The 17,998-nt window shown below is 35.3% G+C and overlaps 1 long non-coding RNA gene across 3 annotated transcripts in view; it reads right to left on the bottom strand.

Moving 5' to 3' along the window:
- LOC144297649 (uncharacterized) overlaps window positions 1–17,998 on the bottom strand; it is a 185,876-nt gene that overhangs the window by 68,010 nt on the left and 99,868 nt on the right. Inside the window, exon 4 of one of the 3 annotated variants that reach the window (XR_013364606.1) lies at window positions 7,942–8,237. The exons of the other annotated variants lie outside the window; for them this stretch is intronic. This is a non-coding gene — a long non-coding RNA (uncharacterized LOC144297649). Of the gene's footprint in view, window positions 1–7,941; window positions 8,238–17,998 lie in introns of those variants that run through there. 3 annotated transcript variants of the gene reach the window in all.

Here is a 17,998-nt window from a genome sequence, read left to right on the forward strand (position 1 = left end):
CTACTTTGACCTTCTAAACAGAGGTTTCCATCATTAGAACAATTTCTGGATTAAGTAATAATTTTGTTTAGAATAATCTTTTTAAAAAGATTTATTTATTTGTTTATGAAAGACACACAGAGAGAGGCAGAGACATAGGCAGGGGAGAAGCAGGCTCCCTGTGATGAGCCTGATGCAGGACTCGATCCCAGGACCCCAGGATCATGACCTGAGCCAAAGGCAGATGCTCAACCACTGAGCCACTTAGGGATCCCTCATTCGGAATAATTTTAAATAAATATTGTTACAAATATTTTGGCAACTAAAACCCCTTATTTAATAAGAGACTTTGCCATTTGTTCTTCAGTGAATAAATGAGACTTATTTATAATCATCAGCTTTCTTTTTCCAGATCAAATCTATTATGTTAAAATCCATTAACACTTGATTCTTTTAAACAAACACTTTTCAATTGATGGCACAGTTCCAGCTAATAGATCATAAACTCTGAATTAGTTGAAATCTGAATCAATTATAGCTTACTATAATAGTATTTTTACTTACTTCAGTCTTTAGGGATTAGTTACTTTATGAACATCTAATTCCTCATTCAGTGTGTTAAGTGGCAGGATTTCCCAATTCTTTAGCAATTTTTTCAGAGTGTCTTGTGGCAAAACAAGGGCCCTTGAGAGGCATCACAAACAAACAAATAAATAAATATAAAATCAAATAGAAAAGACTGAAAGCTCTGACATTTCCCAAACTCTTGTGACAATGACACCATTTACATAAGTAAACTCTGTTAGCATCTTCTAGAACTAGCATCCTATATAGCAGTCTTTGGGAAATGCTGGTCTATGGATTGATTTCAAACTTCTCCTTCTAGCAGTCAAGGCTTTCTGACCCTCCAAGCCACACTCTTTTTCAATTGCTTAGTCTTCTCCTCATTGTTTCCTGATTGTACCATTTAGTCTGTTCTGCTTATCCTGCGTCGCATGGTTTGCTGCCATGATAGGCTTTTTTTCTTTCTTTCTCCTCTTCACATTCTATTCTTTCTTCGTGGCTCAGGTTATGCTCTTCTATCTGACCCTCTCACTGACCTTACCTATGCCAGTCCTTGACTGGTTTTGATCTCAAATTCATTCCTTTGTCTTTCTTGGCTCCATCCTGTATTAAGTGCTGATCATTGCAGATTGTGTTCCACGTTCTCATGTGACCCAGGTTTTAACTTTTTTTTTTTCAGTCAGTTAAAGGTTCTATTTTAAGACTGGGGGACAAGTGGAAAGGAGCCAGTAGGGTTTTTCTCTTTGCTTCTCTAGCAATAGTTGCATCGTCCTCATAACTCACTGTTTGAATGAATACACAGGTCTGCCATGGATCAGCTTCTTTTGGGTGGCTTTGGCTTCTTTCTTTGGGTAACACTGACTCTTTCCTTTGATGATCAAGAATAGGAGTGGTAGCAGCTTCTCGTAGTTGCTAATTTTGGGGTTGGAGATTCCCATGTATTTCATCACTTGTGTTATAATCCCTGGCATGAAATTCCCTCTGTTTAAAAACTTGGAGTGATTTCTTTTTTTTTTTTTTAATTTTTATTTATTTATGATAGTCACACAGATTGAGAGAGAGAGAGAAGCAGAGACATAGGCAGAGGGAGAAGCAGGCTCCATGCACCGGGAGCCCGACGTGGGATTCGATCCTGGGTCTCCAGGATCGCGCCCTGGGCCAAAGGCAGGGGCTAAACCACTGCGCCACCCAGGGTTCCCCAACTTGGAGTGATTTCTATTCTCGCTATTGTATCTTGATTGTATAACATCAAGCACCGATTGAATTTCCATTCTATTATTATTATATCCTACCTTTGCATTAATTTTTTAAATGTATGATGTCTGTCTCTTCCTAGTATAGGCTTTTAACACCATATTGTCCGTGACAAAATTTGCAATACAAATTCCATGTGTAGTGTGATATTTTGGGATATTTGCAACATGAATAGCTGACAGTTATTTTCAAATTTTGCAATATGAGGCTGAAAGTGGCCAAAATGCTTTTAGCAATTCTGGTAAACTTTTCAATCATTTTGCCTTAGTATATAACATGCACCAGGTCCTTTGCTTTTCTATTGCCTACAGCACTTCTGTTCTTCCCTTCTGTGTCCAAACATCTACCCTATTTTAAGTTAGTGGTCACTTATTCCTTCAGAAAATTAGTTAATAGAGTAATGCTCACATCAAATTACCTGAGAAGAACAGAAGGGATGTTCTTATTTTGTCTAATCATTTCAAAGGATATTGGCTCATTTCCCCTACTTGATGAATGACTGGCATTCATCTCTTGAATTCTTTTCTGTACGATACAGAAAAAATAAACAGAAAAGCAGAGGGAAAAGCCCACAACAAAAACAATAACCATAATCATCACTTTTAGGACTTAGTAAGCAACGAATTGGAGACAAACTAATTGCTAGTCACAGCTTATCTCTGACTTCTCATCTCCCTTTTCATCCATCTCTTTTTTCCTCCCAATCTTTTACTCTGTGGCAGCCAGTAGATCTACTACCTGAAATACCAATAGAAAATCTTAAATCACAAAAAGGGAGGGTTTGGGAAGTTTGTATATGTAATTTAGATAGTAGTAAGTGTAGTTCCCCAATGCATTCCTTAAAATGTATCAGCTTCTCTGTTCTTGGTTGATGAAGGATTTAGAATTCTTTTGAATGGAATTCATTTTTCTTCTGTTTGCTAAAACTTGTTTCTGGTGAAAGGAGGAATAACGCAGGAGGAGAATCATCGTTGACTGCTTAGCGGTTTGAAAAGCCTCCTGCAGTTTATTCCGCTCAAACCAGTAGATAGCTTTCCAAAGGGAAGCCACGAGGTGGCAGCAGCAATGTTAAAGCTTGACTGCTCATAACTGGTATGTTACGAAGTTTTTAGAGGTTTCTTTGTTGTTGTTTTTTTGCTTGATTATTTTGTTTTGCTTCTTTAGAAGAAAATACACAATGAAAACTTGAATTACGTATAAAAAAAGATGCAAAATGACTTTTGGTTGGATATGTTCTGCTTTTGTGAGCAAGGATGCAACTGAGATCTTAAATCAGGGAATCTCACTGTCTTGATGCTACCAGACAATGAAGAAGAAAGAAGAAAAGCAAGTATGTCTATTTTTCATTCAGACCAACTTTAGCTTAGGATTTAGCACCCTGGTTCTCACATAATGAGGAAATTGGCAAGCAAATCACATCCTTTCATTCTTTTTTTTTTTTCTTTTTACAAAAAGTTCTGTGTTGTTAGAGTCACCACAGAGACTCTCACAACTCCCATTATATTCAGAATGGTCCTGAAGTATTTTACACAACATTAAAAAGCTAGATGGCATACTAATGCTAAGTAAGTTTATTATAGTGAAGTGGGAAATATGAAAAATATATGCAAAATGGAATTTGAAAAGACAAAAGTTTTTCACGTATACAGCAATCCTTTTTACTACGTGAATACATGTATTTTCTTTAAATTTTTTTTAATTTATTTTTTATTTTTTATTTTTTTTATTTATTTATGATAGTCACACACACACAGAGAGAGAGAGAGAGAGAGAGAGAGGCAGAGACATAGGCAGAGGGAGAAGCAGGCTCCATGAACCGGGAGCCCGATGTGGGATTTGATCCTGGGTCTCCAGGATCGCGCCCTGGGCCAAAGGCAGGCGCCAAACCGCTGCGCCACCCAGGGATCCCAATATATGTATTTTCTAAATAAATCTACACAATATAATTATTAAAACATCCTGAGTGATAAGAATCATGTACAATAAATTTAGTTAAACCGAGTTTAAATAAATACCTAAATACCTGATGACTTTTTCAACATAAAAATATAATTAATAAACAATGGACTTTTATGTGATACATGTTTTATTTCTTCAAAGCAAAATGGCTTAGAATTTGTTGAAATCGTTTTGCTATGAATCTGACTGAATAATGGTAATATACACACACACCCTGGTGTAGTGTTTCAAGAGGACTAAACTTTTTTCGAATTTCTACACGGAGATGGACACAATATGTGCAATGGAAATGCTAAATGTGTCACAATTTATCAAAGGCTACATTATAAAGAGTTTATGGTTTGATGAGATGCTTTCTTAGCATTTCATGTTTCATGTGTTTCATAGAATAAATTCATCAGCATAATGTAATTATGAGAACAATAGGCGGGATTACTAAAACATGACTTCTCATCCAAACCATTAAATAACCTCTGTTCAGTTTCTTTTTCTGACAATAGTGTTCTATGGTAACTACAGTTTTGTGGGACCCAGTGAAAATATTAAGATTCAGAGTGCCCGACGTGAAATTCCATATTCTTATTTTAATGAGATCTCCATGTGGATCTGAGGATAGGCCAGTTGTGGATACCAAAACTAAGATACCTTGCAGCAGGACACCTGGGTAGCCCAGTGGTTGAGCATCTGCTTTGGCTCAGGGTGTGATCCCAGGGTTCTGGGATCGAGTCCCACATCAGGGTCCCCACAGGAAACCTGCTTCTCTCTCTGCTTATGTCTCTGCCTCTATGGTTGTCTCTCATGAATAAATAAATAAAACCTTTTAAAAAAATAAGATACCTTGCAGCACAGAAAATCTGATGCAACTCCCCTGGGCTTATGCACGTAGGTCAGATTGACCTACATCTCTTCATTCTTTAGGAGAGTATAAAGGTAAAATATTGGCCACTGCCCCATTGTCTACCTGATATTTCATTGAGTTATGATGGACCCTAGAGTGTCCTATAACAGGATAAATATTCCTTGTCTATCCTTGGAATGTTTCCATTTCTTCCTTCTCTTAAGAGGTATAACAGGTACAGGGGATATAAAGAACATTAGAAGTAAGAATTATTATTTTTTTAGAGATGTGTGTATAAGTAAAATAGGTTTTAATTTCATTTAGGTTTATATTAGATCATCTAAAAAGCAAACATGACTAAAACTGTAATTTAACTTATTCTTGTAAATTTCAAAATATGTTTGTTACATGAGGATAGTTGAGATAACTCTCAAGTTCCTACATACTTGCATAAATCCATGGAACAAAACTACTTAAAATAAGAAGGTTATAGTTGCTTTTATTCTGTAGTTTTCATACTAAATAGGTCGCACAATGAGTGGCAAATATTTTTCTAAACTAAGTTTATTAGAATTACATTTAATTAATATGAAAATATTATTTATTTCACATCTTATTTCACATCTAAATGCATTGCCATCACATTAAGAGTTTTCATTCAAAGAACTGAGACAGAAAGACAGTGAAGTGATGTTGGCAGGGGCTTTGAAATTGGCATACAAGGAACGGCCATGGAAAAACAAGTGATTTTCATGATGGTTGGGAAACTCACATGGGTTCTCATTACCTTGCACATATTCCCTCAATCCTTAATGAAGAGTGCAATATACTTAAGCAGCAGGAGATACTTTTGATATCTATGCTTCTTAAGGCAAAGTTGAATTAGCATAGGTGGGCAGACCTATTGAGATGGAAACCTAACCCAAATTAGGCCAAACTCTTTGAAGAGATATGGAAATGAAAATGCTAAAACATTGTGAGAAAGGTGGATTTTATTTTCTTGCTTCATCCACATCTACTTTTCCTATGTAGATTTTAGATAAATAGCAATGATTTTAAAATTAAATCATCTTAATAACACAAACATCACAGCGTATGGTTTGGTCTTCTGGACACAGGACTGTACGTATGCACTCAGTTTACAGTCTTAAATGGAAGAGAGAAATGAAAACACACACTTTACTCCTATATTATTGTAAAGTTTGCCTTTGAACTAACAGACATGAGTTTTTAAGGTGTTTGGGGAGAATTTAATAGCATAAATTATTATATTGATAGTCACAATTTCTAAAATTCTAAATTTCTTGTAAAATTCTAGAAATATTCTCCCATAGATTTTTAGGATTTGTAATTTTAAAAAGTATTTATGAACTAAGGAACTGAAAGTCATAGAAAGCTATTTAAGGGATGAAAGTTTCCTAACTTCTGAGTCACAAGTGTATATAGTTCACTTATGCTTGGCAGTACTAACCAGTCTCTAGGATTCTCAGTTATAGATGTGAAGGAGGGAAAGATACAAGATGGCTAAACAACTCAAAGCTTTAGGCTGGAACAACTGTAGTAAACATTGCTATAAGGGAGCAGAATACACAGCATATATAAAAAATACGAATAAATATCTATTTGTTGAGTGACATACATGCATAAATAGTATAATAAAAATACTTATACCTGCTCAATGTATAACCTTATTTTTTTTTAAGATTTTATTTATTTATTTGAGAAAGCGAGCACAAACAGAGGGATGGGCAGAGGGAGAGAAAGAAGCAGACTGCCCGTTGAGCAGGGAGTCCGACATGAGGCTCCATCCCAGAACCCTAGGATCATGACCTGAGCCAAAGGCAGATGCTTAACTGACTGAGCCATCCAGGCATCCCTAACCTTATTTATTAAAATAATTGGTGGAAAACCACTTTAAATAGAAATTTATAAACAATAATGCTCATTCTATTTATCACAATTTTAATGCCCCATCTTCCCTATAGTATCTCTATAGGAATATGCTGGAGGGGCACCTGGGTGGGTCAGTGATTGAATGATGTCTGCCTTCGGCCCAGGGCATGATCTTGGAGTCCCAGGATTGAGTCCCACATCGGGTTCCCTGCATGGAACCTGTTTCTCCCTCTACCTGTGTCTCTGTCTCGCTCATGAATAAATAAATAAAATCTTAAAAAAAAGAAAGAATATGCTGGAGTTCTTGAACTTGCAACTTTATGAATAAACAAGACAATTTGTTGAGAGATGCAAATCACATTGTGAACAAGAATTTTATGGATTTCATTTCACATGTGATTATCAAACAAATATAGGTGATATTCCCTGAGTTTAGATACCAGGCTTTTTTTTTTTTTTTCTCTAACTATAACCAGTGTGGTTAACTGCAGTTTTCCCTAATACCTTTTTTGAATAAGATTTAACTGGGATACTTTCAAAATGGTCCCACTATGGAGCACCTGGGTGGCTCAGCCAGTTGGCATCTGCCTTTGGCTTTGGTCACAATCCCAGAGTCCTGGGATAGAACCTCAAATCATCAGGATCCCTGCTCAGTGGGGAGTCTGTTTCTCCCCCTGCCCCCTTATTCTGCCCCTCCCCCACTCGTGTGTGTGTGTGTGTGTGTGTGTGTGTGTGTGTGTGAGCTCTGTCTCTCCCTCTCTTTCAAATAAATAAAAATCTTTAAAAAAAATGGTCCCACTATGAATCCAGTGAATTACAATCTTTAGGATAAGTATCTCAAAAACTGTATATTTAGCAAGTACAGCAGGGAATATTTATTTTCAAAAAGTGCAAAATACTGGCTAAGGGAACAGTTCAGAAAGGCTCTGAGGCCCTTTCTTGTATGCTGTGTTGTTTTTAACCTCCCAGCTGGTAGCAGCTCAGTGCCTTATCCTATCCTTTTCCTAATTTGGGGGCATCAACATTGTGTGTAAAATTGATGAGATGCTATGTCCTGCTTCTGTTTTGGAGGAACATGGGGAGCCCAATGACTCTTCCCATGTTTGCCTTTCCAAAGGACATGGAGAAGACTGGCAGTCACGTATCTGTAGACACTGACGGTTTCAGACTCTCATGCACCAAGCCCACTAGACACTGCTCAACTTAGGCTTTAAAGCTTTTATTTTAACTTATTCATGACACACACAAAGAGAAAGAGAGAGAGAGAGAGAGAGAGGGGCAGAGACACAGGCAGAGGGAGAAGCAGGCTCCATGCAGGGAGCCCAATGTGGGACTTGATCCTGGGACTCCAGGATCACGCCCTGGGTGAAAGGCAGTCGCTAAACCGCTGAGCCACCCAGGGATCCCCTCAGTTTAGGCTTTTCCTGAGACTGGATAATTTGGCTTCCATGGAAGGCTGAACTTTTCTTTGGTATTTATGGGAAAGATCACATCTGCTGCAGTTTCTGGGACTTTTAAGTATTGTGTATCTGTGACTGCATGTACCTGGTATGCTGATCATCTCTTCATGAAGAGAGGAATTGTTTTCCTGTTTCCTTATTAGCTGTAGTTCAAACATCTCCCTCGATGAACAGAAATATGGAGAATTTTCTGCACTTGTAGATGCTGTTTTTGTAGTAATGACAATTATCCTCAGGCCTTCTTAGACTAAATATGCTTTTTCTGTTAAATGCACTGTTCATTTTCTTCCCTTGGTCATTAAAAACAAAACAAAACAAAACAAAAACAAAAGTAAAAACAACTCTATTCATTCTTACTATGACAGATTCCTACTTATAGCTCTCCTAGCAGCTAGCATCTCTGTATTACCCAACAAAATCACAATTTTGTAGGTGTTTGAGTTTATTTAGCTATTGTCTTATCTTAACCACTAGCTCTTAATCTATTAAATGGCGAGGACACCTGGGGGGCTCAGTGTTTGAGTGTCTGCTGTTGGCCCAGGGCATGATCTTGGAGTCCAAGGATAGAGTTCCACGTCAGGCTCCCTGCATGGAGCCTGCTTCTCTCTCTGCCTATGTCTCTGCCTCTTTCTCTCTGTGTCTCTCATGAATAAAAAATAAAATCTTTCTAAAAATCTATACAATGGTAGAAACTATGTCTTTATTACTTTTATAGCTCCAGTGTCTCTTATAGATTCGGGTACATGGAAATATAATTTTTTAAAATGTCATAAGAACAATTAAATGTTTTCAGGGTGTCAGGAGCTCTGCTAAATGCTCGACATGAATTAACTCATTTTATCCTAAAAACAATCCTATGAAATCATTACTATTATTATGTCCATTTGTTTTCATTTTTACTGATTAAAAAATAGACGATCAGAGATATTAAGTACTTGTTCAAAGCCATATACTTGTCATATAAGGATAAACTCAGGCCATCTGATAGTAGAAATATTTACTGGAAAAAATGAATAAATGAATGAGTGGGATTTTCTTCTCACTGACAAAGATTAAATTAGTCTGGATAACATAGGAAATTAGATCTGATGCTTTTCTTCAGTTTCAGTGGATGTTATTAAATTTAATGCTTTTCCTACAAATGTACTATTGGTTTATATATTACTATTCTCTAATTACCATCTAATTTTAGACATGCATAGTAATCTGTTTTACAAAAAGAAATGATAAAAAACCACAAACTTCTAATATTGGAATGGCAATACTACATAACCTCTGAGATGTGTTAATTGTATGTTGCTGAGTGTACAATGAGTGAATCACTCAATAATCCCTCTGATTCCCATAAAAGTTTCATTATTTAGGAGAGGAAACATTGAGGGGATGTTTTTTAGATGTCTTAAACTCAAATGAGTACTCTGTATTTATTCTAGTAGTTTTAAGGAATATGGATGTTATTGTTTTCAGGTTTTTTATTTTTTCTAATTTCCCAATGAATCAATAGGAATAACCCACAATGAAGTGTTAGATGAGTCTTAACTGGTATTTTTGGACTAGATCAACAACCAATATAAATATTTTCAGTGTTTTAAAAGAATTTTTTTGCAAGAAAAACATTTCCAGGTTAATTTCTCTTTTTTAATGGAAGATTGAATCAATTGGCTAATCTAATTATCTTCTTAAAATTCCCTGGAAAATGTCAAATTTTTCAATTATTAATCTGTAAAACCTTAAATGTTTGAAGTGTATGACCACTTAACTCTTAATGAGTTTTACTCTAAAATTATCTTAAAGATTCAGTTAGTGTACACATAAATCCATTTTAGTCTAGTATTCTGAAGCCAAATTATTTAAATAATTTTTGAATAAAAGTTTAATTATGAACTATTCATAATTGAGTAAATTGAATACAAATTGAGATGGTTTAACCTCATTAATTTCCTATGTCACCTTCAATAGTGAAATTCATCAAATAATTTCCAAGTCTCCATTTGATTTTGTGCTACACTGACCTAAAATGTTTTACTTTTCACTAATTATTTTTTTACTGATAGCTGGTTTCCACTTTCTTTGTCTAATGTAGAGCATTCCACTATTCAAGAAAACAGGATGGATCAGATATATAGAGAGTTGCTGTATTATGGAATCTTTATATACAAGCAGTGTCATTCTGAGATTTGTATATTTGCAGATCAGAGATCCATGGTCTAAAACCGTGGTGATCTTGCTAATTTTGTTAATCATGAGTATTAGTCTGATATCCAGAAGTTATCATAGCAAACCACACAGCATCTTTAGCCAATTGTAATCTTTCATCTCTTCTTATATTGCATGGAAAATACTTTCCTGGGGGTGTGTCTTGATAACATTAAGAGTCTAATGAAGTTCAAAAAGCAGAATTTAGTTATACTGAAAATCACTTTCTAAATAGCAAAAAAAATAAAAAGCACATTTTCAGCTTTCCTTAGGATTCAGAAGGTAAATTTATAAATATATCGAAACACTGAACATATTTGATATAGTGTAGGTTACAAACAGCCCACAAAACAACTGTCTGACCAATTCATTTAAGCTGCACTCTGGCAATGGCTGTACACTTACACTTTGCTGACTTGCCATGAAAAATTTTATAAGCAGCTGGTTCAGTGAAAATCTTGCACTGATGAGCTCTCCAGGACTTTTAGTATGACCAAGCACTTTATCAACAGAGAACTCCGAAAGGAAATAGATGGCCTGACATGCAAACTTGTCAGAACAAACAGAATGAAGGGGGACAGCATGGTTTAGTTATAAGGAAAATGCCTGACAACAGGAGGAACATCGCGTACTTTATTTTTCTCAGCTTTATAAGGCATAGCTGTAGGCCATCTTTCCATGACACATCAACTTCTGGCACCAGGGAAATAATATGTATGAGTTTAAAGAGATGTCATGATTTGACTTACAGAGCTGAAAAACTATCATTGTTAAGAATCTGGGGGGAGAAAAGAAGCCAGAGTCATTTAACATTGCTAGCAATCCTGCTCTCATTTGTTCCAGGAAGGGTGTCTTGGTGAGGCAGAAGGCTCAGAAGAAAATCACTGTAAGCACATCTTAACTAGAATTGTGCGGTCCAGGCTGACTACCTATTCTGTGTGGTCCACTGATACAACCCAATACCCACTCTTTATCAAACACAGCCACCTATTTTCTTCACAAATTTCTCCTTTGATTTTCTGGTCCACTCCAATATACAACTACTTCTTCTGAGAGTGAGTCTAATGATTCACCTTAATTTCATTTCTTTCCTTTCATGTTTTCCTTGAGTTTCTCTTCTCTCACTCATTTACATCTCTCCATTTTCTCATTACCTTGTTATATTGCTTTTTCCTTCCAATTAAACTGCCACTTAATTAAACGTTAACAAATTAGGAGTACATTTGTATGTATGTGCATGCATTCCAATTGACTGAACTGAGTTTAGCAAGCAATGTATTCATTATTTAAACATCTTTTACATAAATATAAATAAATGTAATATCCATCAATTCATCCAATATATAGAGATTACCTATTATGTGACAGTAATTATTCTTAGTATTAGGGATATAAAAGTGGATAAAATCCCTCTGCATTCTGGTAAGGAACTCAGACAAGGAACAAATCAATATAAAATATAATGTCAGTCCTAATAATGGCATAACTGTGATGGGGGGTCCCTCCTTTAGATAATCTTGCAAGACTTCTCTGAGGAGGTGATGGTTGATCAAAATAAAAAATGCATTCTTGTGAATATCCAGCAGAAGAGCACTGAAAGTGAGCATTCTGGGTATTTTTGCAGAATAGTGGGGAGAGCAACAGGCCTGGGTCAAAGTAAGACAGGAAATGTGTAATAGGAAATAAAGTTGAAAATGTAACTGAAGTCCAGATCACGTAGGGCCCTGAAAAATACAGTCTTTCGATTTTATAATAAATGAGATGGGAAGCTAAGGGTAGGTTTGGATCAGAGGATTAGTGTGATTTTAATTTTGTCAAAATGGGATAATTCTGGATGCTTGCTTCTGTGATGAATGAAGTCAGGGAGACAAGTTAGGAGGCTATTGTGGTCACTAGCGTGGTTACCAGCTGATGGGGTGGGGCTAGGCTAGCAGCTTGTTCAAGTGCGGGTGAGGTCAGATCCCAGGCTAATTTTGAAAAAGGAACTGCAAGAATTTGTTAATAGATTTCATGTAGAGTGTGAGAGAATGAGAATCCAAGATTTTCAGTTTGAGCAACCAAAAATACACAATTGCTACTTAATAAAATGATGAGAGCTGGATAGAGGAGGCTTGGGATGAAATATCAAGAGTCTGGGTCATTTAAAGTTTGAAAAATCAATAAAATGTTCTAGGCATGCTGTTATGGTCATGGGTAACAGGTTATAAAAAGTTTGCTTCTCAGAGAGGACTCTGGTAATCATTACAAGTAAGCTTGCTTCTCCAGAGCATTAAAGACACATGCTCTTGTGGTCTGTAGAGAAATGAGAGGATTTTTCTCAGCAATCCTGCAAATTCTTACTATTTATTTGTACACACACATATGTAAAGAGAATTTTTCAAATGTTACTTTAAAGTTTTTTTCTCGTTTTATATTATACAACTAAATCATTTTGAAATTACACAACCAGGTCACTCTTACTAGTATTACTGGTGCCTCTTCACATTTTTCTTTCTCCAAAATTTGTGTCTAAATGTCCAAGCAAAATTTATACTAATAAAATAGGAAGCACACTGCTGAAAATTTGATGAGAAAAATCAATATTTGCTTTGGGACTACATTTACTTAACTTGGTAAAATACTTCAGTTCTGGGGATTAAATACATTGTGGAGGATACAGAGTCATATATAGAAAGATTACAGATTGGAAATTAGGAAGTTTGGCCTCTTGAATTCTTGGATTTACCTCCAACAGTCAGATGGGAAGGGTGACACCATTCTTAGTGCTCAGTTTTGTCTTCTGTAATTATAAATAGTATCTACTCTATTCCATTCTATATCTCAGAAAAAATAATGGAATCAATGAAAAATTAAAACCACATAATATATGCTATTAATCATATCACTTGTAACTAAATATAGATGGAAGAACTATTCCCCTTTTTTAAAAAAAAATTATTTATTTGAGAGAGAGAGAGAAAGAACACAGGAGTGAGGGAAAGCAGAGAGAGAGGGAGAGAAAGACTATTGAGCAGAGTCCATATTGAGCACGGAGCCTGATGCAGAGCTAGCTCAGTCGCACAACCCTGAGATCATGACCTGAGCCGAAACCAAGAGTCAGATGCTTAACCAACTGAGCCACCCAGGTGCCCCACTATTGCCTTTTTCTAAGTAACATTTCAGAAGAATGTTAAAATTATCCTTTGAATGTTTCCAATAGCTCAGTCTTTCCCTAAGAGAGAAGAACACGTGGCAATATACCTCCTGATTCCTTATCATATGTAATTCCCTTTATCAGCTACTGGGAAAACATAGGTTGAATATATGTAGTTCTTCCCATTAGAGAGTTAACAATTTAAGAATTTGAGAGATTTGGATATGTGCACAAATATTTGCAACACAAAGTCATATGAGATAAAAGTGGGGCAAACAAAAAATACCAAAAAATAAAAAGCAATTTAATAGCCTCCCTACACCAGCTTATAATTCAGAAGAAAACAAATAAAAACATTATCCAAAATAATGTCTAATAGGCAATCACTTTCCTTCCAGAAGCATGAGATTTGATTACCATCTTTTTAACTTATATGAAGACAAATGTGGCCTCTGGTCATAAAATTGCCTGAATGTTTGAGGAATCCATCCACATTATTCAATGATATTACATTCCGTAGTAGTATATTCCATAGGTTGATTGCACACTTTGTTATACCATTTTAGTTTATTTGTTCCATATTTACTGCCCTTCAAATCTAAGTATCCTTTTCCTCTCTTATTACTATAAAATGGTAATAGGCACAATTGATTCATCGGCTACCATCACTCATTTTAAAATGCTGGTCTTTTTGGCTGTATTGACTTATGTTTTCTCCTCTGTTACAGAAATGAACCACTGCTATACCCTTGGCTAAATTCATGGCCTCACTAGAGTCCTTTGAATGGAAATCTCATATTTAGGGGAGAATAACTGAAATAAAAATATGTCCTTCTTACAAAACCCATTGCAGTAATTCTGCTAGCCTTCAACTCTTCTGAACATATCAAAAACATCTAGAAAGTTGTCCTGTTGTTTGGTTATTGAATACAATGGAAGTTGGTGTTATTTTCTTGATAAATAGTAATAAGTTCTCAGAAACTTTCTCGGTATTTAATGGGGATCAAAAAGATAATAAATCTATTAAGTAGAGTCTGAGAACGGTGTTGGAAATCTATTAGAAAATATGTATATAAACTATTTATTCTGCATTGGTTATTACATCATAAAATTATGCTGGATGCTCCAAGTCTCTATAACTCAGGATTTGAAATCCAAAGGTTTGAGCAGACTGTTATGTTACTACTAATGTGAACTTGGGCAAACTAACCTCTATGTGACTCAGATTCTCTATTTCTAAAATGAAGAAATAGTAACACCTGTTTCCTCGGGTTGTGGTGAGTATTGCATGAGTTATTATGAGTTATTATGAGTTAAGTGACAAATAGATGGCCGCAGGGCATATTGGTTATATTTAATATTACTGAAGTAGAAAGTATCTGCTGGGTATCATGAGAATAAATATGGTTATGTGGTAAGAGATTCATTCATCCACTTAACTGCTTCTAAAGTCATCTTCTAAAGAAGTAATGAGAATGTATATATTTCGGATATAGAGATAAACTCTAGAACTTAAACTAAAAGTTGGATCTAGGAACTAAAGTAAATGTTAAAAATATACATTAAAGTTCATTAAAGGGGGAATCCCTGAGGGGCTCAGTGGTTTAGCTCCTTCCTTTGGCCCAGGGCGTGATCCTAGAGTCTCAGGATCGAGTCCCACATTGGGCTCCCTGCATGGAGCCTGCTTCTCCCTCTGCCTGTGTCTCTGCTTCTCTCTCTCCTCTGTGTCTTTCATGAATAAATAAATGAAATTTAAAAAAAATAAAGTTCATTAAAGGTACTCCATTTTATTTTTTTTTAACATTTTATTTATTTATTTGAGAGAGAGAGTAAGCAAGGGAGAGAGAGAGCAAGCGAAAGAGCACAAGTAGAGGGAGGGGCAGAGGGAGAGGGAGAAGTAGACTCCTTCTTGATAGAGAGCTAGATGCGGGGCCCAATCCTAGGACACTGGGATTATGATCTGAGCTAAAGGCAGATGCTTAACCTACTGAGCCATCCAAGTTCCCCAAAGGTACTCCATTTTAAATGTAGAAAAATATAGAAGAAAGTACAAAAGGAAAGATTTTTTATTACTATACTGTGTGCTATTCAGTCTGCTAAACAACATTTTTTCACTTCTATGTAAGCCATCTAACCTGAAACTACGATCTGAAACATATATAATGTAGATATTACATATCTATATCATATATACATACTACAACCTTAAGAACAACAAAAAATTATCTTCAGTTTTGTTTCTTCAGTAAGATTTAATTACAATTGGCTGAGTACTGCATGGCATACAGATAGAGGTTTTATTTACTGGACTTTTATTAGTTAGACCAAATCCGCCTCCCATCTGTAGAAGAATTGCCAATATACTTGCAGGTTTCCTTGTTGTATGATACACTGTATTTTGGCCTCTGCTTCAACTGTTCTACCTTTCTTACTTGACTTTTTAATCTTGGTCACTCAAATTAAGGGGTACCTCTTCCAGAAGGTCTTTTCCTAACTAAATTACATAGATTGGTTTAGGTGTTCTTCACCTGTTTTACTTTTACAATTTAATGAATATTCCACTTACCAGATTATATTAAAATTATATTGTGTTTGTTCCCCTAATGGGATACAAGCACCTTTAATGCAATGATTGTTTCTTATTCATCTTTTCAACCCAGCATCTAGGAAGATGTTCACACAAGATAGGGAATCAATGAAATGAACGTTTTTGTTTTTGAACTGAACTAATATATTCTAGTTTTAAAATTGCATTTGTGAAGTGAATCCTAAATAAAGTATGAGCATCAGAAATAAGCCCAGTTTTCATGTTTTTTATGTGTTCTGAATAAGAATTCTAAGAAGCTGATGATGGATAAATAAAAACAAGAACTATTTCTGTCCTGCACTTGAGTACCTCTTTAAAGTTACAATGTAGTTGTTTACTTGAGGCATTCTCCTCTTCCCTGCATAATACAAGTCTCACTGTGAAGAGAGGAATATTTTACACGTTAATTTGTACTGGGGTTGTTTTAAATATGAGCACTGGGTGTTATACTATGTTGGTAAATTGAATTTAAATAAAAAAATTTTAAAAAAATATGTGCTTTCTATAGAGATCATCTAAAGACATGCTGCACTGACATTTTTGTGGCCCTTGCAAACTCTCCTTGTGTTGGGTATTTGATATTGCTATTCTCTGTGGTGCTTTTGAGGAACAAAGGGAGGGTCTGCTGTAGAGCTCTCTCCAGGGGGGATAAGATGTTGCCCTGGTTCCCTTATGTCACCTAGAGTTTTATCTTGGTGCTGAACTTTTCCATTGTTCTAGGAAAGCATATTAAATATTAAAACTTCTGTTATTTAACCTATTGTGATTAATGCATTCCTTATGAAATATGTTTTTGATTATAGCATTTACATTACTCTGACTGGGCTGTATGGTAATAAATTTCTCATGAGAGGAGAAAGCTGGAGTCCTTGGATGCTCTTATGTAGAACAAGAAGGTGGAGGTAGAAATTTAATTTTTAAAAATTCCTAGCAGCACATCTCCTTGTTTCTTACTAAAAAATAATTCAAATTTTAGGGGAGTGTTCAACTGACATTTTTCACCTATTAATGATATTCCTAGCATAGCGCAAACACACAAAATACTCAGTAAACATCTATTGAAAGACAATGAAATAATATTAATAACCTTTGAAAAGCTTATGAGAAGTCTTTGGAAATAATCACATATCTAGGAAATATATTAATCTACCCAATAAACAACAATAATTGGATATAAAAATGATATTTTCAAGACATTGTAGTATACTGGATAGAACAGTGCACAGGATAACAAAAGCTCTTCTATTTGATGTAGGACTTTGTCATTTACCTCCTCCGAGGCCTCAGCTTCCTAATGTGTAAAAATCAGAAGATGTGATCAAAACACCATATTATACAGATATGCCATTTATATTTTTAAAAATCTGTGATTTTAGGATGACCTAGGCTTTTCTTGATTAGAATTTATATATGGAAGAAGGAAGATTTTGTATATTTGCTATAGGCAGATATTTAAATTCCCTAAATCCAAAAGATCAAATTAGATGAAGGAAATATGAGTGAAAATATATATACCATGAGGGTAGGGTCCACATAGCTTTTCAAATACATTAAACCTCTATTTCAGTGTGTTTCTAAAAATTTTTATGGCTGAGAATACCTCCTTAGCCAAGTGCAGTGAGAATACAAGCAAATGTTGATTTCATACTCTTGTTCTTTTCATATGCTTTATAAAATTTCACCTTTTTTTCAAAAAAGATAGTTTTAAAATTTTTATTTTTGATGGTTTCTTTATGCAGTTAAGCTCCTTTTTGTTTACTAATGGTTGCTGTGGAATTTTCCCTATACAGAAGCCTAATTGTAGAGTCACTCAATTTTCCAAGAATGATAATAATTACCCATATCATCTCTCTATATCTATCTACCTATCTATGTTTTCTATCTATTTATCTGTCAGTTATCTATATCATTCCCAAATAGAAAAAAAAATCACACTTAGGCAGAATTCCCCAAAGAAAATATTGCTTTTTTTACTCTTTCTTCATCTTAATTTGTGTATTTGGGGCACCATTATTATGATTGTTTTAATGCTGATAATTGGAGTACCAAATACTTCAAAAGGCAGAGAATGAAAGGGTCTGAAAACTGGTGGATTGGATGAAAGATTATATAATAAAAAGATAGACATTCATACT

This window comes from Canis aureus, chromosome 25 (genome assembly GCF_053574225.1).
Source record: "Canis aureus isolate CA01 chromosome 25, VMU_Caureus_v.1.0, whole genome shotgun sequence".
Classification (NCBI taxonomy): Eukaryota; Metazoa; Chordata; class Mammalia; order Carnivora; family Canidae; genus Canis; species Canis aureus.